General features: G+C 45.1%; 1 protein-coding gene across 1 annotated transcript in view; it reads right to left on the minus strand.

The window, feature by feature from the left end:
• The window catches only part of LOC105429350 (uncharacterized), a 225,331-nt gene extending 208,406 nt beyond the window's left edge, over positions 1 to 16,925 (minus strand). Inside the window, exon 1 of the mRNA XM_089074417.1 lies at positions 16,471 to 16,925. The gene's annotated coding sequence lies outside the window, so the exon portion shown is untranslated. The remainder of the gene's footprint in view (positions 1 to 16,470) is intronic.
• Between the last annotated feature and the right edge of the window lie 3,019 nt (positions 16,926 to 19,944).

The raw sequence follows: 19,944 nt of genomic DNA on the forward strand, positions 1-19,944 counted from the left end.
ATTCACACACGTGTGAATATATACATTGGAGTACATGCCAACGTGCTGCTTGAATTCTAATGGTGGCATCGAATTTGTGCATACTAGTGTGCACGCCGGTGTGTACACGGAGCCCTTCGTGCCGTGCAGGCAGGCAGGCAGACACGCGCACGCGAAGGGTGTATGCGTGAAGGACATCAAGGAGCGTGTCTGCTTGCAGCAGACTAATCGAGTCTAATGAGCCCGCGCGCGGAGATTAAACCCACCGGTTACGGAACGGCTAGATGACAGCGTGGTAAACTTCAGCGGAAAGGAAGAAAGAAAAAAAAAAAAGTAACGCCGAGCAACGAGACGAGTGCGACGCGACCGTGATACATCGCGTATCCCCCCGCGCGTTGAATATCCCGCGGCATATCCGCGCGGGGAGAAAATCGCTTACGAGCGATCGCCGCATCAACCGTGCGTTAGGTCGCAATTTGTACACCGCAGTTAATAGTCGTGAAAAGCCACGGGCAAAACTCCACGCCGAAAAATCTGATACGTGCGTCCGGATTGAAATTCAATTAACCCAATTTACATGGGCGGACATTCATTATCGGTGCACCCCGCGCGCGCGTTCACACGGGCAAGCTCGCTCAAAGCTTTTCGCGGCGGGGGGGGCGGGAGAAGGGGGGAGGGGGCGCAGTCGGACAATACGGACGAGAACGGCCGTGATTAGCGTCAATTAAAAAAACGCGCGCGAGACAACAGACAAAATCTAATTAATCGCCGAAGAGGAGCTCGCGGATTCATTAGCATAACGTGGCGGAGAGCCGCGGATTATCGGGATAATATTTCATTAAATCGCGCGGATCGACGATCGATTTCGACGGAGATTAAATCGACGTGCCCTAAATAAACTAAAGTCGGCGTATATCCGCGCGCGATAACATTGCACACGCGGAGGAGATATACTCGGAACTCTTATGCCGTCGCGAACGTGAGGGTTAAATGCAACGGGCGTACTTAAATAATGCATAGCAACGTTTTACAACAAGCATCCGTCATCAGATATGCAAATCGTTCGCGCAACAAGCGATAAATTTGCATCCTTTTTGCATACATTAACCGCACAATTACTGGCACGGTAGTATCTTTCTGGCGGATACCAGCCGCCTAGTATCTGCGCATATAATCCTAATAACTCGTGAAACACTTCGAAATAGAAGGATACCGCCCCCGGTGTGTTTAAAGTCGACCGCCGGCTCCGAGGAATTGGTGTAACGCAAAGGGAACGTATTTCATCTTGCACGTCGCCGACTAAGTGCTTCTCGTCGCGAGCACGCTCTTGTCGAAAGCTGGATGAAGCACACGTGCGCCCTTTTCAAAGGTTGCGCTTTTATGCAACTTGATGGCAGGGTCTTGGCTCCGGGCGGCTCCAAGAAGATTGAAAATACGGAATGTAGACCGCGGCAGGCTTAACCTAGTTCGTGTCTCGCAGTTTTTTGCTACTTAGGGCTCGGGAGGATGCTACCCCAAAGCCCGCAATTCCCTTCGCAAATCTGCATTTTTCAACAGCGCTGTTAACCTTATGGGATCATAAGGGCAATGTTTTTTTTTTTTTTTTTTTTTTTCCGAATACAAATCATATATCATATATATATTTATTTTAAATTTTTTCGTAACAATAATAAGCAAATTCGATAGAAATTTGAATAAGTTTCGATATGTTGTACAATTGTATCATACATCGGTTCGCGAAGCATGCTTGACGAGCTTGCGACGATAACGACGATACTAATAAAGTAAACGATCAAAGCTGGGTTAACCGTTAATAAACAACTGCCCTCGAAACTCCGTTATAATTCGATATGGAAAACGCGGGGATTCGTAGGATAATAAAACACAATTATTCCCGAATCGTTATGCCGGGGGATACAAATTGCGAAGATACATGAGGGTCGACGTGGAAACGAGCGGCAGGAAAAGGATCAGCCTAGTCTATAATATCGTTAGAAAGTTCTCACCGTTGAGATATGAATACAAAGCAGCGTATCTCGTGTAAGGCTTACATTCGCGCGTACAAACGTGCACACGAACACGAAGACACGCGCGCGCGCGCGCGCGCGCGCGCGCACACACACACACACACACACACACACACACACACACACACACACACACACACACACACACACACACACACACACACACACACACACACACACACACGATGCTGCCACATTGCGGTATAGTGGGTCAATTCGGCGGGCGTACTTGGGAATCGAGCGAACATACGAGACCGTTCTCTTCGCAAAGTGGATTACGCCGCGATTACAGGACGAACTTAATTAAGGATTGCCACATAAATAACCTTCACCTTCCGCGCTGTCAAGTGCGCGAGTTACGCGAGTAATCCCCGCGCAGTTCGAATTCTTCGCGTCCACCGTCTTTAATCCCGCCGGCGCGACGCGCGACGACAAAAAAGGAGCACTAACGATGGATGGGGAAAAAGGTGGGGAACAAAGATTCCTAATTATGATTTATACGGCTCTGTACATACACATGTATATATTATATGTACATTCAGATTTACGCAGATATTTATAGACAAAAAACATAAAGGCAAAAGAATAAAGGAAAATAAATTGTAAATATAATAATTAAATAAAAAATTATAATAAATTAATAATTGTGTGTAATAATAGCTTTTGTGTTACAATATTTTTAAATAAAATTGTTTTATATATGTATATATATATATATATAAATAGTATTCATATATACATATATATTTAATATTAACTTTTCACCAACGATAATTTATCAAAAACTGAATTTAGCTACACTGCTTGTCCTCCTAATGAATAAAGAAGAATCGTTAAAACCGTTGGTGATTAATTATTAGAAATTTGCGCGACACGAGTATATATTTGGATATTCTCAGAAGTATAGCGTCATATTCGCAAATAGAAACTTTCTATGCATCTCTGAGTACGTTATACATGTTATAGCAGCTCTAGAGGGTGTAAAAAGCCAAAGAACAATGTTTCGTACTAAATAAATCGTAAAAGTATCAAAGCATATTCTATTTTCATCCCTCGTCCTGTCAAATCTGAATTCATCGCGGGATTATATAACGCTAAAAAAATCTTGCGAAAAATCCAAGAAAAAAAATCCTCTTAATTTCCGATATTAATTCCTAAAAGGATTATATCAAAAATAGGGCCCATTCAATTCGCGCTTCGGTCGAGTTCAATCTCCGGGTATCGCGACGCGCAACATTGTGGACGATAATGGGCCGACTATCGCTCTCACAAGGCCGGTATGTTAGAGGTATCAAAAGGGAGAAGAGAGGGAAAAAAAGGCGCTCGGGAATCGCTTGCGTGCACCATTTTGATTGAATTTTTTTTCGATGTACGGCGAAATTCATCCGGCTGGCCGGGCCACTCGCTCGCTCGCTCGCTCGCTCGCTCGTTCGCTCGTTCGTCCGTCCGCCCGCGCTTTGTCCGCCGACTTTTTCAAGCGCGCTCTCCGCATCGCCCACTATTGCGGCGGTGCGTGAATCGCATAACAGTCTCGATACAACGAGCGATAGCTTGGGGCACAGGCGGCGACAGCCAGGCGGCAGTATCTACGGAATGCAATTCACCGAAGACAATGCACCGCGTTAAAATGGCTCGTATAGATAACCCGATGCCCTCGTGGAGCATACCGTACATGCATAATACACATACACATGCGTGGAAGGAATCGATATCCCAACGCTAGGCTAGCACTCTTCTTTGCGGACCGACGCAGGAGGAGGGGGGGGAGGAGGGGAGACGCAACGACTGGCAATAAGGGCGGCGGAGACAGGACCCGGCCGGGAAGGTCCCGGCAAGTCAGAAGGTAGACGCAAGACGTCAAGATCCTTTCACCTTTTGCGACCCTATATTAGCCCGATACCGGCGCGCACCCTTCTTTTCCCTCGCGTATATAACGTATTTCGTCCTTTGAGTCCAGCGAGCAGCGCGGAAGCGAAGTGCTTCGAGGGTTGTAAATGGAAAGAATATGTCATCCACCTCCGCGCGCGCACGAGTTTGCATCCCTCCTTTATGTCTGGCCGTCGTATAAATATTGTCGTATAAATATCGTATTCCACGGATTGTGAGAACGCGTGTGCGTGTGTATGTGTATTCAACAAGATTTACAAATGAGATCCCTGGCAACTTGCGACAAATGGATGACAAACGGAATATCTATTATCGCTTTAATTAACAGCCGTGCGAGCGAGCAGCAAGATAAGACACTTGTGGATGTCAAGTGATACCGTTTCAACCCCTTTCTATGTCTCCACGGCGTAGTAAGATTACTCATGTAACATACATTACTTATTAGTAACGGTATCGGGTATTAGCTTAACCCGATACCTCCTTTCCCTTATATCATCCCTTATCCGAAATGTATACCTCTCCTGAGCACATACATTCGCGTTATAGACGGGGACGTTACGTAAGATAGGGCTGAGACGCTTCGTGAGAAAAGAAGAGGAAATTTAAATGCGGGGATACGTAACGGGGAGAGGGAGGGGGGTGTATACGCCGAAACGCACGTAACCATCCACCTATCTCTTCTTCTCTTCTCTCTCTCTCTCTCTCTCTCTCTCTCTCTCTCTCTCTCTCTTCTCTCTCTCTCTTTCTCTTCCTCTCGCTCTCGGCCCTTCTGCCGATGCATCGTATGCATACATGCGAGAATATACATTCCCGCGGAAGCGGTCGAGAGAAACATCGTGCGTTCACACGCGCACTTGTAGACACTTTGTACATGGACGAGAGTTGAGAACGGCGGCGCGCGGGATAAGTGACGACGCCGACGGTGTCGCGATGGAAGAAAAGAGAGCTTAAACGCTCAAGCGCGCGGGAACACGCGTAGACACGCGCGCACATACGCGCGCGGGTGTACGTGTGTGTACGTGAAAAGATTATACGTGCAACATATGTATATACGGTTACGATATTCCGAGTGTACTAAGCGCGCGCACGCGAACGCGAGTACGCGGGCCGTTGGGTGCCGCGTGCGTGATCGTGCTTGCGCGTGCACCGACGCTTTACATAATATCTTTGCTATTGTAAAATGCAAAGCACCGGCGCAAGGGAGTCCCGCTGAGCCAGCTTTTCCCCGCGCCGCGTTTGCACACTGTATACCGCAGCACCGCGTGCTCTGTGTGCGAGACGTTGCCGCGTGGCTGTGTGCGAAGGCGGAGAGGGAGGAGGGAAGGCTCTACGGGTGCGGCAAAAGCTCGCCGGAAATGGGGGGGGGGGGGAAGAGAGAGAGAGAGAGAGAGAGAGAGACTCGAAAGCAAGTTTTTGTCTTCTCATGTAAATCGCGACGTAGCCAGGGCGATTGAAGGCTTAAGCGCATATTTTTATATTCTCTTACCCGAAACGCGAACCTTCCCTTTCTTTCTCTCTGCGAAGCATCTGGTCGTCGCGGAAAATCATCGCGATACAGCGTGCCGAGTACACGAGCGACCCCGGCGTCGCTCGGCGGTCATTAGCCGTGAGATAATTATTAAAATAAAGCTCGCAGGAGTGCGACCAAGTCGGATCTAATCGAAACTTGCAAACTGGTCCACGTTTGCGGGGGCTACTAAAACGTATCATTGTTACATTGTTGAAACGGGAAACTGTGCTTTTGGGAAATTCCAAATATATCGTACTTGAAAGCGCATGCACGCGCAAGTGTGTAACAATAAGTGTTTTTTTTTTTCTAAAATAATTTCGCAGCTACCACCATTAGAAGTTACGATATCATTTGTACGGAAACGAGCGCAATCGTTAGCGAGGTGCGAATGGAATTTACGATACTCGTTATTCTTCGGGATATATCGCGATTGGAGTATCTCTACTTGAAACGTTCGTTGGATTCGCGGAAAATCCTCTTGTGATACCCGCTTGAAATTCTCAACGAGTAACCTGCAATCTCCTCAATCATTAGACATCTTCGATCCGATACCGTTCGATTGCACAACTGAAAAGAATGTATCGCGCCGAGGCACCGACAGCGATAAGTTCATCTATCAAATTTTCCCTTGGAAGACGCCGATGGTGGCGCGATTCCATTGAAGAACAGTCCCGCGTCGTTAACGAAGAAGCGTCATATGCGCGCATAAATTCGCGGTTTATTGTCGCCGATATAAAAATGGGATGGGGGTAGAAAAAAAAAATCTGACTATTCGCCGCTATGTCGAAACTGTGTGAAATAAAAGCATCGATATCGGCGGTGTAAAAAAAGATATCCCGCCCCCTGAAAGTGCTCGCGATTTTTACAGAGCCGCGATGCAACATCGGGAATGCATTTCGATATGGAGATATGATCTTCGCGAGCGCGACGGACGCGTGAAAAATTAATGGCGACGCGGCGTGCGCAGTTTTCGGTTGAAACCGGACCCCTCGTTGATGGGATTAAAAAATTCAACGATTCGCGACAGCGCGAGGTGTCGGCCCTGGGATAATGCACGGGGCGCCGTGAACACTACCGCAACCCTACGTCGAAATAATAATTTAACCGATGATGTTATTTAACGGGACTCTCGTTGGCCGGCGCTGTGTCTAGCGTGTGCCGCGCAATTTTATATTTCCGTGGCTTTGCGGCCGCGATTTCATGGCGCGAGCTCGCAAAAAGCGAGCTCGCTCTTTCGTTCACGTGCAATTAACCGGCGTACGCCGGTAGTAACCTACCTATAGTGATCGATACAAGAGGAGCGCGCTACAAAAAAATCGCATATCCGCCCGTGACGATCCTATATGTCGCTCTCTCCGAATAAACGTCGCGGTTGATTATTCCTCTCCGAATAAACGTTCCGAACTGATATGTATTTTTGCAATGTTATTCGCTGCTCAATAAATCGATAAAGGGTAACTTGAAATTATTATTTGATTCACCGTTCAATATTTAACGGGTAAATGATAATTCTCTCTCTCTCTCTCTCTCTCTCTCTCTCTCTCTCTCTCTCTCGATGCAGGTCTATCGTACATGCGTTACTACGGATAATTCAACGAGAATGTAACCACTAGAAACTCTTACATTTTAACATCGTCTCGCATCTGTCTCGCGAATGAAAACGAGATTTCAGCGAAAACACTCAAACAACACGCGGACGTATACGAGAAGAAGTGTCAGTGGCACCGCGAACTACTCCCGAGCAACTCGAACTATCGGCGCTCGCCGCGTCGTAACCGCGTTCCGACATCTCGTCGCCATTGCCACGCAATTAAGGTAAGCGTTACACTGGGGCGAGATGCCACTTTGCGTGTATCCGAGTGTGTGCGTTCGCCGTACCGCCTCCGTATTCGCACCTCCTCTCCGGCGGCTTTACAGCCTCCTTCGCGCACGAAAGAAGCATTAAAATCGATGCAAGCGCGCGTATGCCCGCGTCACGTTTCGCTTTATCAGCGGATCCCGCATCAGATACGCGAGATGATTGCCACGGAAGGGAGAGCGAAATTGTCGCCGCAAATGTGTAATTTATTTACAGGGAATTTGTATTACACCCCTCTAACATCACGCGCGCGACTAAATCCTATTTCGTTGCACATAGATCCGCGGCGCTCGAGGACGGGTTAGATTTCCGTTCTCCTTCATGTAGCGGCGAATTCACCAATTCCGCGAATTTATTCGAGCGTAAATAATCGATAGCTCAGGAAAATTGTCCTAAATTTTGTTTGTTAAGTGAAAGAGATGCGTTTTGATTGCATTGTCAACGTTTTACTTCTAATTTAAAGCACTACAAGTAAAGAAAAAAAAAAAAAACAAGCAAAGAAAAAAATAGGATTATTTTTTTAAATTACTATTATTTTATTTCTGATCCTTGACAGAGGATCCTTTCTCAAGGCAAGTAAACCGTAAACGCAAGAAATTTCATGCATATTCTAACGTGATATATGTATGCGAATTATATAGATCGTCGCATACGACCCAAACCAAATGTTCATACTTTTCGGGAAGAAAATCAGAATCTATTGGGAAATCCGCCACTGAATTTCTGCGAGGATATTCCTCCGAGTCGTCCGTATTTCACATTTTGGCCAACGAGTGCGGGGGCACGTTTTCGGTTAGCAATATTCCATGGATCCGTGTATCCATGCCAGTCTAAGTAAGCCTTCCGGGTCCCGAAGGAAACGTTTACGACCAAGTTAGCTGCTAATCCCAGCTATAGTTATAGTCATTAAGCCACGCTTAAACCGACGTTATTGCTCGCATTAGTTCCCGACCGGGCTTCCGCATAACGCTCAATTTCGGCAATATCGTACTTTATTTCATACTTCAATCGCGGAAAATCCGTGCAGATTGACGCAAAGTTCACCCTCTCTGGCCTATCCGCTCTCTCGGGCCGGAGCTCCCGATCGGTATTAAATCGAGGCGATTAATCGAGCAAATACGTATGATAGCACATCGTGTGCTTAATGTGCGAGAGCTACAAAGCGATATCTCCCAAGTTTCGCTACTTCTCGCTTCATTCGGTTCACTTCCCTTGGACAGCTACCTAAGGGGTGAGCGCATGTATCGCGGGGTGAGATGTAGGCAAAGGCAACCGGCTGCAATCCTTCCGTGCGATAATCAAAGGAAGACATATCCTGCGCGCGTACGCTCGTCGACACAAAGGCAATCAATGATCACGGACTAAATTGAATTTTGCGAAAAGCGACGCCGTCTCTCCGACGCCGAGATACGATACGAAACTACTCGCGGCACTTCTAGTTTACTAACGTCGACTGATTGATCTGCCATTTCAGTAGCCAATTGAGAGAGTTGAAACCAATCGAAAAATCAGATCGAACTAACATTCTCGCTTTTCAAACGCGATGTGCTAACATAATTCGCTCGATTCCTTCTCTTCCTCTCTCTCTCTCTCTCTCTCTCTCTCTCTCTCTCTCTCTCTCTCTCTCTCTCTCTCTCTCCCTCTCCCTCTCTCTCGTTCCTCTCCTTCCTCGCGTATGAGGTACCGTAATCCATTTTGAATTTACAGATTACGAGGTTGACTGGATTGGTCGCGGGGATTTATAGCATTTGATAGATGCCTATTTACGTTCCAAGAAGCGGGTAATCAGTTCGGCTTCGAACGGTGCATTCAGCGCGTCGCGTGAAACATGCACAGAAAGTCGCCTGTTATTCGATGCATGCGGCACACGGCGGTGAGAGATTTTCGACTGCCTCTCCGGATTCGCTAGGTGTTTTCTTTCGAAGCGGATGCTCTCGATGCGGAGATCGATATTTCGAGGGAGGGGGGGGGGGGGGAGAGAGAGGGTGCATTTAGGAGGAGTGCACTACACATCGTCGTTCGTTATTCCCCAATCAGGCACTCGCGCATCCGCGGGCTGATACATAATCCGCTGTTCATTGGTCGGTGATGGTCGGCCGCCGACAGAGAAAAATCCACTTATACCCGGCCATCGGTCCGCAGTTTCAAAATTAACTCTAATCTAGGATCAGACCGCTTATAAAGTGCGGCGGAGATTTATGAAAAAAATGGAAATCGACCGGCGACGGCGAGCGGATGCGCTCTAATTGCGCTCGACGACGGACAGGCTTCCTCGCCGGATAATTGTACATTATTCCACGTCGCGGATTTTGCCCGGCGCGACCGGAATTTGTTATACGGTAGGGTAGAGACTAAGAGCGCACCCCCGGCATGGGGCGCGGCGCGGCGCGGCGCGGCGCGGCGGGCGGCGGCAATGTAACTTCGCGGTGAAAAAAGTTTTAAGACCGGTTAATGCTTAAGAAAGTAAAGCCGTGAGTTTTAGCCTCCGCTGTTTGTTGATTATTTCCGTAGATATTATATTTTAAAGTCTCTGCTTTTTAATTCTAATGCCAAACTCTTAACTGCGGCACCACGAATTTATTCGCGAAACTCGCTCTTTTACCGCACCTTTCTGCCACGAAACACCGTGTACTCATGGATATTCATGTCAAAAATTAAGAACTGCTTCCTTATAACACGTTTACGATTTAAAAATTCATTCAATTTTTCCATTTGCAAAACTATCGAATAAAACCGTGGCGTGCGAAGGAATACTCTTTGTTTCATAATCTACCTTTAGAAAATAGAAAGAGGAAAGAAAACGTTCACTTCGGCGTATATAAAATTCGCGTTGGGTGATATTGTCACTGAAATAACACGCACAAACGCGCAATACAAACTGGCGGTTTTCGTTCCGGCGTTTGCGGCTTTTGTTACTTTGTACCAACGGTTCATATTTTCACCGATACATTCGCCATTTATCTGATAAACGCGTGTAGGTAAATCGAATTTTATGAACGCGCTTTTGAGGTCAGAAATAACGGATATGGAAGCAAGGAACCATAGGGTAAGCAGGGTATTATCCGCGAACGTAATGTCGATCGGATGATATAAATCTCGATTGCGCCACGGAATATCGAAGTATAGATAGAGAGGGAGAGAGAGGGAGAGAGAGGAGGGGGAGGGAGAGAGAGAGAGAGAGAGAGAGAGAGAGAGAGAGAGAGAGAGACAGAGGGAAAGAGAACGCATACGTAAAGCCACGTATCCGACAAAATAGTGCAGCAACGTAGCGTGCATAAATTATGACGTAAACTGTGAATACCTAATATGACTCTCGTTTCACCCGGCCGAGTATACCATTATCGTAATCGAGATGGCGTGATAAAGCGCAAATTGGCAGCGATCATAATCTCCTCGCCGTATCAGATTGATCGCGCGCCGCTATCGGCGCAACGCACACACGTACGAGAGAGGCGTCGGCTCTTTGCGATTCCTCGTATTTTTCGGAAATGGAACTCGGAGATCGAATCAATTTCTCTCTCTAAATTTCGGGGGTTTGCCATCCCAGTTTCTAAGCTAGATATCATATCTGATAAACCGTGATCCTCGAAACTGGCGCAACTGGTCCGCGATCATACGGCAGCTCTTCCGATTGCTGTTGAGAGTTAGTCGAACAATGTTGAGATAACGTTGAGGACGAGCCAAAGAGCTCGTCCATTCAAAGCAGTCTCGTAATATCAAACTATCGTTAACCGTTATTCGGCGAAGTGCCATCAATTTCTCGTGTGTAGCTGACGTCGGCGTCGTCATCGTCGTCTTCGTGCCCTAACGTAAGTTGAGATCGACGAGAAAAGCGATGGCTCGGTGAATCTCCGAAATTAAATTCATGAAATATTGAAAAACTCACAAAGTTGCTAAAAAGCTATTGCTGTAGCCGTCGCAAAGCCGTGATTTCATTATACAGAAAGAAAAAAGATAGTCTTAGAATATTACGAGTATCTAGATACAGTAAACGAACAACGTCCTGCCTCATTATATCCATTATTTCTTCTCGGTGTCTCCCCTTTGAAGAAAACCCTACGTTTCATATATCCTTTCCCTTTTTATGACGGCGGAGCATTATGTGACAGTGTAATACGAAACTGGCTATTACGTACATATACGCTCTCCTTAACCGTATATTACTATATATGCCGTCGTATGTAGTTATGTTCCACTGAAACCGTTATTCCAGGGAACCCCGGAAGATTTTCGCGCGAGGTACAGCCGTCTAACAATTGCAGAATATATTATAAGAGAGGAATGTAAGTTATTTCTGGAAAGTCTATTTCACAAAGAGAACAGATTTTGATCAAATATCGTGAAATATCATCCCACGAAAATTTTCTAAACAGACAGAAACTTTGTAATTTTGGCGATTGATAATAATCAATTGAAAGAAGAGAAGCTGTGTGCTCAATGTGCTAATTTCACAAGTGTAATCATTAAGGGAAAAAACGATAAAATACAGAGAGAGAGAGAGAGAGAGAGAGAGAGAGAGAGAGAGAGAGAATATCGGGATAATAAATTATTCATTGGTGTTGTCTAGATGCCGTGTACTTTACGCCATGCACGATACGCAATTTTGCCTCGCAATCTAGATTCAGCGCAACGAACAATTCGGGAACGAAAGCGCGAATAAAAAGATGCGAAACTTATTGCGAATGCACGAACAGCCGTGCACATGTCGCGAATCTCGCACGCGGTTTCCGATCTCCAGAGCATCACCATGAAGGATCCAGGCGAGCTTAGTACACCGGCAGACATTCGACTGCCCCTCTTCCCCCTCCCCGCCGCTCCTTCCCGCTTCCCCATCGAGGGCGGACGGAAGGATACGATAGAGAAAAGGCAGGAGAGCTAACGGAGGGATGAAGGGGCCGAAGAGGAAGAAGCGGGAAGGAAAAGCGACGAAGGAAGGAAGGAAGAAAGAGCAAAAGGAGCGCGCGGAAAGTGGAGGAACCAGAGGCATCATCCGACCCTCGACTCCCCAGGCGCACCCCTTGCCACCCCTTCTCTCTTGCACACTCTTCCTCGTACTACTCCACTAGACCACTCAAGGCACTCTCGTACTTCCCGACCGTTCCTCCGCCCTCTTCACCCTTCTCTCTTTACCTTTCTCGTTTCCTCGACCTTGTTTCTCGCACTCTGTCATTCTTTGCTTCGCGTCGTGCCTCAACTTCATGCGTACCGCCAAATAGGGTTACTTACTTCCGCCCCTACAGTATCGAATGTACACGCAGTGGCAAAATTATCATTAACCTTTTGTCAAAACTAATTTTCGTCACTTGGAGTATTTTACGAATTCGCGGAAAGCGTACTTCAAGCGATTTTACAATCACTTGGAAAAATATCTTCGCGCGAGGAGAAGAAAAATCCGTATTTTAAATTATAATATTTTTACGGTGACGCGGAATTATTCTCTAAGGTAATCCCATCAGGCGGTATGCGTGCTCAGCAATTCAGCCGCTTTCATTAAGAACGTTAATGACGGTTACTGGCCAGCTAACGACCGCACAGTTGGGCAAGATCTCGCAGGGAGGCAGGTGAATTTAGGCATAATTAAATACGCGCGTCGGCCTTGATATTATTAAAGTTACAATGCAGAAGTGTATTTAATTAACTTCCGATATTGGCGTCGGTGCGATCGCATGCACCGCCCTTCTACGTACGAACGGACGAACGGATCAATTTACGTCGAAATTATTGTGCACCATTGTTGTCTGCTGTATTCATAATTCAATGGTACATCGGGTTAATATTAAATATCGAATTAGTACGTTTAATCAACTGCGAGCGCGGAGCGCTTTGTCGGAAATTTATAGAAATTACCACTATTTTTGAGTTTTAATAAAGGTCGCCGCGACGAACGGAATTTTATTCATTCGCGCTCGCTAACACGGCCAATTTATCTGAAATTTATTTACACATCATCGCACAGTGACTAAATATCGAATGTAAGTGCACCGTATTACCGTCAACCAATTTATTGAACAACGAGCCCGTTTATTAAATAATGACGTATCCTGTTAAAAATTATACAAATTCTCGCGCGAGCTCTACATTGGCGTTATTAGAAATTCTTAACATAACGAAATAATAATGATTTAATTGAAACAAAGCTAATTTTGCATACAGCCCGACTTTAATTTGATCGGCCATTATTACGGCCCTGCGTTCAATGTAATTTTGACTGGACGTGTAACTACAAACATAAATAATATTCTATATATTTTGGTTGAAAAAATTAACGCAAAAGTAATTATGAAGTGTAATTATAAATATATTCATGTGTATAATTCTGCATTTTAAAAAAATGTGTATAAAAAATGTAGAAGCTATGAATATATAAGAGGAAAAAAAAATATTCTGTGTGCGTAATTTTTAATGAAAGTTAACTCTACAATATAAATTTTATCCTTTTTAATGTTAAAAGTTTAAATTGAGAATATCAGATAAATGATAATAAATTTCAGTTAGTGAAAAATAACATTTTGTCGTTGCGTGAGTTTGACGATAATGTATTAGGTGTATCTTCGTATCTTTCCCCGGGCGTAAATGAAACGCCCGAAATTGGAGCAACGCGCATGTTCAATTCTCAAACTTTTTACGCACGATATCGGCAACAAAATTACACTCATTTGTCGCGCCCTTTTACTACAAGATCACGTGCCGTGAGGCCATAATGCGAACAACTATAGTTACCGCTTCCACGAATTTGTAAACACGCGTTCGATTTTAATCGATGTCTGGCCAATAAAGAGAACGGGAACGAATGAAAGGAAAGGCTCTTCATTAGTATCACTCACGCACATTCCGCCTTTATCAGTCTGAGCAGTTAAGAACTTATTACTTACCGCGTCAGAAAATTTGAAATTTATCATATCCACCCTAATTCACGCGAATTATTCGAGCCTCTTCAATAAAGTAGATGTCTACTGATTATTTATATTATTTTATTTTATATAAAATAAGATAGATATATTTTCTGAAACTGTGATATATTGCTTTTTCCAGTCATCAAGTATATGTTTGGGAAAAACAATATATATTCGGGACAAAAGTTACATCGGGGGATAAACAATACACGGGACAAAAGTTTTTTTTCTAAAATACAAAACTAAGTTAATGTGGAAACTGTTCGTATATCATCGTATCATTTCATATATCATCCACTTTTTCAACTCGAGATGAAGTTGCAATTTCGCATTCGCGTCGGAAATTCGGCTAATTCGATGTGCGAACTCGCACTACAGAATCGGCTGTACCGCGTGGAATAGTAATATCGAGGCGGTCTTAACCCCCGGTACAAGTAAGATCTAATGAAGCAATTCAACTGCAACCGCAGCCCACTTCAAAGTTTTGAGAAACACCGTATTGTACTGCCAGTATATTACAAACTGCAACGGCGGCCATACCGATGCCGCAGCCCGATTATATTTCGCGAACTATTATACTTCGAGCGATCGAACATGCGGTGTGCAATACGGAGTGCCGACATCGCCAAAAACATGAACCCCCTTCGCATTCGAATGTGGTAATCTGTTATATGCAATCACGTAATGCAATTGCCCCATACTTCTAAAAGGTTCCTTCCAAAGATTATTTTTGTTTCTACAAAAATTGATAAAAATATCAATGGTATTAATGTACTTTTGTCGGAGAAATTTTTCAACATTTTTCTCTAATTTTGATAAAAAAGATTAAAAATCTGATAAATATTATATTTTTTTAAAAAATTTATCTATAAAATAAAAATCTAATTTATAACTATATATATGTGTGTGTGTGTGTGTGTGTGTGTGTGTGTGTGTGTGTGTGTGTGTGTATTGCACATATGTGTGTGTAAATGTATACATATGTATACTGCTGAAAACATAAACTTCGTTACATTCGAGTGCGATAACATACAGGTAAACTAGATTTTCACAAAACATTTTACAATATTTTGTTCATATACAAAATACCAGTAGTATTAACGCACAATATTTTCGAATAGAAAAAATTCAATTTGTTTTAACTTTATTGGGTAAGATTAAAAAACACACATACAGAAGTATTTTAGAGAAAAATATGTCTATAAAATAAAAATGTCTAACATTTATAAACTGCACAAAAATATGAAACTTTTATATTCAAATACGATTCTATATAGTAACGTATCGTGAATATCAAAATTTAGAAAACATTTTTGATATTTTTACTCATACAGAAAATACCAATGGTACAACAACCTGATTTTTATTGGAAACAATTTAACGTTTTCTCAGTTTCAATAAATAAAAATGAAATATAAAAATTCTGTTTTAAAGAAAGATCCAAAAGATAAAAATAAAATTTAAATTCGATATAATAATACAAATCTATCATATTTTTGAGAATAGTAATTTATGCGATCAAACTATGATATCATACATATTATAATCGTCACGGTTTTGCATAAAATTTTTTTATATCATCATTTGCACACATGTGCGCAAAGTATTGAAAAACTATAAAAATTTTTTCAATAAACAAACTTCGCAAAGAACAGTTAAATTAGTCGACTGTTCGATTTTTGTTTTAATCTTTTTATTGGCCGATCTAAACTTTCGATATCTATGTACTTGGACGTTACGTCGAAATGAAGTTTGTCTTTCGACTTTTTAAGTTCAGTGCTGAACTTTCTTTTCATTACATCTTCCACAGTAAATCTATTTTTACATTTGTTCGGCAGAGGTAACCATTGTTTTCAACACACGGGAGAATAAAAGATCGATGAAAACTTCATTGGAAGTTCATATTTTCACCGCGCATTTAACATTCAATTCGATTATCGGATTCCGATTTTTTATTTGAATAACATTAAGGATTAAATCCATCTCCTTAATACAACTACTAAAGCGATAAGAAGGTAAATACGGCGATTGAATTTTAATGTCTCGGAGAAGCGTCGTGCGTTTTAAATGATCGTCGCTATCAGAAAACAATTCACGTTCTGCGAATTCCGAGAGATCCGAGTATCGCCAATACAAAACCCATTGTTGGTGTAATCCCCGAAATTTACCAATGACTGGTGCTTTTTTTTTTTTTTTTTTTTCCGGCGCCGCAACCACAACGTACTGAGTAACAATTACCGGCCGCAAAAACGGCACCCGATGCGGCACGCATCCGCACCGGTATGACTAGCGGACAACAGGACTACCACTACTCACCCCCGTGTCTGTCTGGTTAGGACATGTTCCGGCTCGCCATTCGTCTCACCGATTAGTCACTACTCGAGTATTCGCGTGGGACGAAGGCGCCGTGTAACGTGCGTCCAATCGAAGGGGGTGGTGGGGCGCGTCTGCCGTGCGTCTTTCTTCTCGGAGAAGATCGTGCCACAAAAATCCCCCTCGTTTCACTCACCACACCTGGGGCCCACCGACGGCTTTTACTTTAGACCAAATGAGAGTGCAAGTCCGAGGGTAACGCGACGCGCTCGCGAGTCGTTGACTCGCGCGCGAACGGAGAGAGGAAGAAAGAGCGAGGGAAAGGGGAAGATGCGTGGAATCCTTTACTCGGTCGCGTAATGAATGTGCGCTCGCCGGCGACGTCGGGGACCGCGCGAGAGCCGAAAAAAAACGACGACGTTGACACCGCGGCTCGCCGATGCCGACTGTCGACGGCGGCACCGGCTGTCGGCGCGGCCAACCCTTCGGCGCGCGCGTGCGCGCTACCCCCCCCCCCTCCCCCAGACGTCCCGTGCCACCCTCCGTCTTCTCATCCCCCTTTCGCTCTCCCTCGCTCTCACCTTCATCCCCTCGCCCGCCAATCACGACTGCTTTCACAATGCCTCGAAAAGGTAGTGTCCGCAACAAAGGGCAGAGTGCCTCTTCCGGCGGTGTTTTTTTTCCTAGAGAAGGATGCGCTCTTGCCAGTATCTGTCAAAGGCGGGGAATTTAAATGATAATGAGAGGGAGAGGGGAGAGAGAGAGAGAGAGAGAGAGAGAGAGAGAGAGAGAGAGAGAGAGAGAGAGAGAGCCATCTGCGGATCGCCGCTGTTTTGCGTCCGACTGGGGTCGGGACTTGCGTCACGGACAGTTTTCTTATAACAACGGAAAAGATTCTGCTCGATTGGATCTTCTATTAAAGCATTGGGGTGCATCGAAACGAGATGCCGTCACCGAGAGTCGAATCCGCGTAGAAACACTTTGTGGAAAAATGGTGAAGCGAATACAGATGCGTGAAGAATAAGTTGAATACCGAAAGTCTTTTGCGCAGACATTTTTAGGAGAAACAATATATCTCTTCCGATGCGTGCTTCCACGTCTTCCGTCTCGTACCGACAATGACATACGTCATCGACACGTGTCACTTCTACCGAAAGACTTTAAGTGGCTTCCACGCACGCTCGAATTTTTAGCGTTCACGTTATTTTTACGGAATGTAAATTACGTTGGGCGATCCCTAAAGAAAAAAAAAAAAAAGAAATTTCAATAGGAAACCAAATACACGGCGCAATTCATTAATTATGCTAGTACGATAGGTCTACGTACATTGGCACAGTATTATCGACTATTCTCTAGGTTGACAATAGTAGCGAGCCCGTAGATAATTAATGACATTGCTAGCATTAATCAATCATGTAAATGCTATTAATGTCCAACAATCGCCTGTAATACCAGTCCGTAAAGATTAAATAGACTGTTAATTTGGCCTTAACGTATTCGCCCATGTTAATTGGCTGTTTTAAATCACGTTTAAAACAGCCTCGAAAGATACCCGACACGCACCTCCCGGCGCCGGTTAAATACTGGCTACTTTTTTAACGAGACGTATCGCCCCCCCCGTGGCGATATCCGGAATAGCAGCACCGTGTCGATGTGCGTCGATGACCCAAATCGGAATTTATTAGAATACGAGGTATAAAGGTTACGAGGGAGAAAAATAGGGGTGCGGCGGAGAATCGTGTCTGGCTATAAGCAGCGATCCGAGATAGCGGACGGACCGCGGCGTAAGATACATCCACCTCGTATACACACCGGATGTATCCGAGGGTTCGTCTCCGTGGTTCGACCCGGAGAACCGCACACGTGTTTGTCTGTACGTGGCGAGGCCGTGACGGAGATAGTGAAATGTAGCGCGCCACGAGTGCAAGCGCGGTCCGACGCGATGGCGGTGTATGGCACGTCGGGGCGTCGTCGGAGTTATTCGCGTTCGAGATAACCCGAGAGTCAACGACATCCGCGGGCAACGTCGTTCCACGGTCGCGAAAACGCAACGAAAATCGCAACGATAACGATTCGCGTCATTCCCACGTCGGGTTTCATCACGGATAACTGACCGCGAGGAAAGAATTGCCGGCCGACCTCGCGACGGAGCTCCAAGTAGTGAGACCTTAAATTGCAGCGACAGACGGTGGTAAGATCCATTAAAATCAATGGCAGAAGTCACTATGTGCGGACAAGGTGCATCTTAACGTGGCTCTTCCCAAGAGTGTCAATCGGTTAATTGTTTAATTAAAATTACAATACATATTTTCTAAACAATTGTACGCCACGCGGATAACCGGTCGGTGTAGGATTGTATCATGTGATAACAGAAAGAGGTAAACCGACGACGCACTCCCGATATTAGTTATGCTAATTGAATCTACGTGCCGGGAAGTGCAAGCGACTCGATCGCGTACATGCATTTGTAAGCCGTCGTTTAATTCCCCGTGCAGATCCCACCGTCGCGATACGTCGCGTCCCACACCCGTTCGATATAAATTTAAACACGTCCGGCGAAATGAGCTTTTTGTTGTTTCTTTTTCCCTTTCTCCTCTTATTCCTTTTTCTCTTTTCCTTTTTTTTTCCCTCCCCCCTCTCTTGTTTCATCTTTCATTTCTGCGGAACGGTAATGGCATGGATCAATACGATGACGGGCTGTTTCCGCTTAAGCGGATTTTCACGGCGTTATTTTCGCCGTACTCGCGAACTGGTTAACTCGCTCACTGCCGGTACGTCCATGATTTGCGAAAGAAAGAAGGAAGAGGGAGAAAGAGAGAGAGAGAGAGAGAGAGAGAGAGAGAGAGAGAGAGAGGAGGGAGAGAGAGCAGAATGCATGTGCTCAAAGCGCGCGGAAACAAGCCTGCAGACAGTCAGGTCTCGTCTCTCCGCCACTATCGCGCCCATCCTACCCTCGTTCTAAAACCCACCCGCGATTTGCTCTTTTTCTCTCCCTACCTTCTTGCACTCCTTTGTCCCGCTTTGGTGCACAAGCAGCCGGCGATGGCGAGATCGGGGCTCGTCGCATACGCCCATGCAACCCCCCGCCCGCCCTCCCCTCCGCCGTGCACATACGTGCACACACGCGCCGTGCCATCATGTGCCACATAGGAAATGGGAAAACGAAATGAACCGTGAATAATTATGTATTACTTTTAATGCCTCACGGTTTACAGAAACGTGCCCGCCGATACCGGGGAAATATTAACGTCAAAGGTACTTCCTTCATTTTCTACGAACGTATATATACCGCCGCTGTACGTACACCGCATCGCCGTCTCGAAACCAGGGATCAAACGATGCACGAGAGATTCGACGTATAACGACTTCTTTCCACTTCCAACCCCTCTCTTCCTCTCTCTCTCTCTCTCTCTCTTTCTTTCCTTCTGTGAAACGCTTTCGCGCACGTACGCCGCGATATAACGTGGAATATCGAGA

Source organism: Pogonomyrmex barbatus, unplaced genomic scaffold (assembly GCF_055798465.1).
Source record: "Pogonomyrmex barbatus isolate J1 unplaced genomic scaffold, ASM5579846v1 scaffold17, whole genome shotgun sequence".
Lineage (NCBI taxonomy): Eukaryota > Metazoa > Arthropoda > Insecta > Hymenoptera > Formicidae > Pogonomyrmex > Pogonomyrmex barbatus.